The following is a 5,192-nucleotide window of genomic DNA, read 5'->3' on the forward strand; positions in this document are numbered from 1 at the left end:
GTACAGGCCAACTTGCTTTTTTGTTCTTCATAAAAGATCTATCCAATAATTTTTAAATTAATAAAATGAAATACACCATTTATAGCTTTATTTATTACTCTGTGAATAAAGTACACAATTTTGTGATTTTATAAATATTAGAATATAAATGTAAAAATTTTGTTTATAAAAAATATTTTTCTACACATTTTTTTTGAAACAATTCAGTACTGAATAGTGACATTCCTTTTGTGTTTTGACTTGGTACATGAATTTTAAAATAATCTTCTTTACACAAAATATTTTGAATTTTTTAAGTTACATTTAAATAACTAAGATGAACATAATGGTATGGTTTGTCAACAATAAAAATGGAGAATGTGGGATCAATGGGGTCAGACTTCCAAGGATTTTTCCAGGACCTCCCAATAAAGCAATTGATTTTCAAGGATTTTCATGAACTGTGTGAACCCCGATATAATGAAACTTTAGAAGTGAATAATTTGATGACATTTAAAAGCAATTGCTTTTGTCCTAAATAAAAGAAATGAGACAAAATGCTTGGTTTTTATACAGAAAATGAAGATCAGTCTATCATTTCATTCACCATACGTCACCGAGATTTACTGGTTTCAGGGAATTTCACCCCTCATCAATAACCCTGAACAAAGACAAATCAAAATAACAGGATTAACCCTCTTATAGTGGTGAACTGTATATAATATGCATGGTGTCTTTAGTTGTGTTTTACTCACCACAGGGAACCTATATTTATATAACATCTGAATAATATGTAACATTAATACTACTAATTTAGTTTGAATTACGCAGCAAATAAGGTGTTTAATATACTAAAAATAAGAATACTAAAAAGTAGTTCTGTGTAAGATGTCTAAGTACACCAGGAGATGTAGTGCAATTAGTTTTACTAACTAAAATAACTAAAACATAATGTTCATGTTAGAGTTGTAGTCAAATTAGTGTGTGTTTTACATTCTGTGTAAAATCATAATAAATGTACATAGATACTTGTCAACACAAATTTAATAATCCTTTTATTTCAACAAAATTTGGTGTATGGTAAAACAACTGCGATGGAAGAAATTCATCAAAAACAGAAATAATAAAAAAATGTTTAAACAACACAGTGATCATATACTTGTTTTATTCTGAGAACTTAATCCTATGGTGATTTTCTAAACAAATCATTAGCTAATACCCACAAGTTTTGTAGGGTGCTCATACATAAATCCTTAAATGTTGAGTAAAAACCTAAACTAATATTTATAACAGGATTATACAGCTAACCTAATGTTTACAATGCTCTGTTAATGGTACTCTAACTTAAAATCTATTAGTGTCATACAAAATGTGTAAACTAAAACATAAAATAGTTCTATAAAAAAAAGCTTAAATTAACTTTATGACAGTTTTGTAGATAAAGTATATTTCTAGTAATTACCAGCATGAGAGATAATCTATAGTCCAATTGATTAACTATAACAATCTTGTAGAAATAACAGAATAATCTTTAATAATTATACAGAGAAATATTACTAATGAGTACAAATAAGTATGAAAAAATATATATATTTAAAACTACATGTTTAAACACCTACAAATGTGATGTATTTCCTAGGTTACAGATTCCACTGTTAACCTTTTTTTACATGGCCAATATAAATGTCAACCATAACCTATAATATTGAATACAATGGTACCTTTTGTTAAATATATCAACACCAGTATAAACCCTATTTCTTAGAATAATGAAAATTTAAATTTTAAATGACTGACACTAATAATAACTAAGTTCCTAAATTGTTGAACATGTTTTCTGCTTTACTAAGTGTTAGCCATTTATTGCTGGTTAAAAAAAAAAGTATTCATTTTTAAAAGTATACTGTTTCTAACCAGTGCAAATTAAAATTAGAATTTCAAAAAACTGTTCCAGAGTAGTAATGATAACTTATGAATACAATCCTTGATAACATTTATCACTACGTATAAGTGACAAACATTTTTATTAGATTTAGATTACTCTGAAGCTGCTGGATAAATCAAATACAGCAGATAAAGAAAAAATTTTACACTTTGTGGTAAAAGCAAGAAACTTGGGTCAGAGGTACATCATGCCAAAGAATGTAAATTTAGATACAGTGCCATCCCAGATATTACCTGTGGTGGCCTTACTGGCCATTTTTTAAAATGGCAAACTTTCTCAGAATAATACATCATATCACATCTTGGAAATTAAGAGGCCTAGAACCCTCATTTAGGTGTTTACACAGGTTTTTGGGCCATTGAGTTCAGAAAAAGCATTGCTGAGTGTGCCAGGCAACTGATCTATCATTTTTAAAGATGATGGCCTACTATTACCATCTAACTTGACATATTGTGTATTCTGTTTTGTGTACTGTATTATGTATTTCATGTATTGTATAACCTCCTTTCTAATAAGCATAAAATGTGTGGGAAACAAAAGTGAAACTTGTTAATCCGAAAACACAACCAGCTTCTGCAGTCAAACAAACAAATTAGTCAAAGTGTGTCCTTTGTCAAGAAGACAACAGTGGGAAACTTTGCTGTCCAACTGTATCACAACATGGTAATGTTGGTGTAGGATATATCAGTCTTGTAGAGGAGTTGAATGCTTTTAGCACCACTGGTTGCCTACCCAAAATGCTTCACACATTTGAAGCTAAATGATGGAAATAGCATAAAAGCCACATTGCAACAGCATTCAGCAAAGTTCCACACTACATGCTTCTGTATAGCAAAACCAGATTTCACTTAGCTGTGAAAAGTTCCAACTCTGCCAAAAAGCAAGCACATGGTAAACACCCCCAACAGCAGAACATTACCAAAAGCCTTGTGTGCTTGTTTTGTTATAAACCTGCTAGTCCGTCTGAGCTATTGCATAAGGCAATGGCAAAACTAATCGATGAGAGAGTCAAGAGACATGCAACAAACCTGCTTGATGAGTGGCCCTTAGCAAAGTATATTAATCCATCAATTGAACATATCTTAAAACTCAGTATTTTGTCTCATTACAACAACTTCAACTTTGGGCACCAATAGTGGGAAGCTACATCACCAGCACCATCATTTAAAGCATGTGAACCACAAATTTGGGATCAATCTACATGCAACTCTGAGAAGATTGCTTCTGGGGAGCAGGATATGATGAGTCAAGGAGTGCATGATGTCAGAGATATCAACGACATTAGTGTAAAAGTTGACTATTATTTAATTACAAAAAGTTCAGCATTTCAAGGCACATTTTACACCAGTTGCAAATTATAACTTTTTCACTCAAATAGTCACCAAGGAAAAAGAGGCAAAGTCAAAGAAGTTAACCTTTCAGGCATCCTGGCTAGACAAGTACAAGTGGCTTTTATACAGTAATGTAATCTCAGGTGGATTTTGTAAATATTATTTTACCACCTAAGGATTCTCAAAGCAACAAGTGGATTTTGTAAATATTGTATTATTTTACCACCTAAGGATTCTCAAATCAACAAAACAGAAATCCTTTTGGTGTAACCATTCACAAATTTGAGCAATGTCAGTGGCATACTAGAGAAACATCAACAATTACAGTACCATAAGGATGCTGTTGAAGTGGGTGTGACACTGTGCCAGGCTCAAGAAAATCTGACAAAGACAATGCTCTACACGAGTTCAATGATGAAATGGGATCTGTATGAGAAAAAATTTACACAATCTTTTGTGGTAAACAAAATATCCCCTTGCAACATCATAGAGATAATTATGCTTCAAAATCGATAAACAAAGGGAATCTCATAAGTTGTTAGATCTGATAGATAAAGGTGATAGTATGCTTCACGAGCACCTTTTAAATGCCAAGAAGAATGCTACATACAGTGCAGAATGAAATCATACAGATTATTGGAGATCACATTAAATTTGCTCTGACATTGCCTCTAAGAAATGAAAACACTGCATATTCATTATTACAGATGAGTTTACAGACAAGTACGCCAACAAAGAGATTTTATGGATATGTCTGAGATTTGTGGATCTGGCAAAACCTGAAATCAACAAGATCTTTGATTTCATTTATTTGGAGCATGCAACAGGAAGAGCCATTGCAAATGCCATTGTATCTATGTTGCAAGTTTATAACGGAGCTAGTGCAATGTCATCATAACAGATGAGGGTTTGGGCCAGAATCAAGGCTTTAGTTCCAACAGCACTCTATACTCATTACAACAGCCACATATTGAATCTTTGCATTGCATTATCTTGTAAAATTCCCATAACCAGAATTATGGTGGACCTTCTCCATGAAATCTACCTGTTCTTTGATCTCTCCCCAAAGAGACAAAGGATCCTTGAAAGGGTACTGGAAGAGAGGGGATCTGAATTTCACAAAACGAAACTCAAGGGTCTATCTATGCAAGACTCATTGGGTTGAACAGCACACTTGCTTTGGTATGTTCCAGAAACTGTTTCCCTCCATTGTTGATACTTTCAAATTCATTATCAATCCAAATGCTCTGATCAGTGGCTACAGAAGAAAAGAGACAGACGACGTTGATAGATGATGATAAACAGGCATTAGAAAAATGGTCTTGGGGCCGAGAAACCAGAGTCAGAGTTCAACATCTCCCCACAAGCATGAAGTCAGCAAAAAATACTGTCAATGTGGCATCTCATGTCTTTCACCTTTGTTATTACATCATCAATCAGTTCATATGCCTGATAGATGTCATGACTACACTTTTGCAAATTTGTGATCTGGAATGCCATAAAAGAGTTTGCTTTGTGGTACACTGCAAGTGAATCATTGAGTGATGATGTAGGCATTGAGATCATCAATGTAGAAGGTTACTTGTAAACAACAGCACAGACCAAATGCTGACTCAACCACAAGTGAAGAGCACTACAAAATAAATGTTGCAATTATCTTCCTGGATCACATTCTCTCAAAACTAAAATCCAGGATCAATGACATCAGACCAGACCAGGCAATATTCTCCCTCTTACCATGCAATATCAAAGATGTAATGTAGAGAAGACTTCAGAAGAAATGAAGTTCTGGATAGCAGATCTTCCTACACCTTGTTCTCTCACATCAGAACTAAAGAAATGGACTGCAAACTGGAAGGAAAGACTTGGTCATTTAATATAAAAAAAGTAAAATAATTTATCATTATATATATATGAAAAGGAAGGAAAGATTCTTG

At 33.0% G+C, this 5,192-nt stretch overlaps 1 long non-coding RNA gene across 1 annotated transcript; it reads right to left on the reverse strand.

The window, feature by feature from the left end:
• Nucleotides 1-1,017: 1,017 nt before the first annotated feature.
• LOC111087543 lies at nt 1,018-4,636 on the reverse strand. Its single transcript, XR_002612219.1, has 2 exons — nt 3,482-4,636; nt 1,018-3,426 (listed from the first exon to the last, which is right to left on the reverse strand). It is a non-coding gene; the product is annotated as an uncharacterized LOC111087543 (long non-coding RNA).
• Between the last annotated feature and the right edge of the window lie 556 nt (nt 4,637-5,192).

The sequence above is a fragment of the Limulus polyphemus genome, unplaced genomic scaffold, assembly GCF_000517525.1.
Source record: "Limulus polyphemus unplaced genomic scaffold, Limulus_polyphemus-2.1.2 Scaffold2276, whole genome shotgun sequence".
NCBI classification, from domain to species: Eukaryota; Metazoa; Arthropoda; class Merostomata; order Xiphosura; family Limulidae; genus Limulus; species Limulus polyphemus.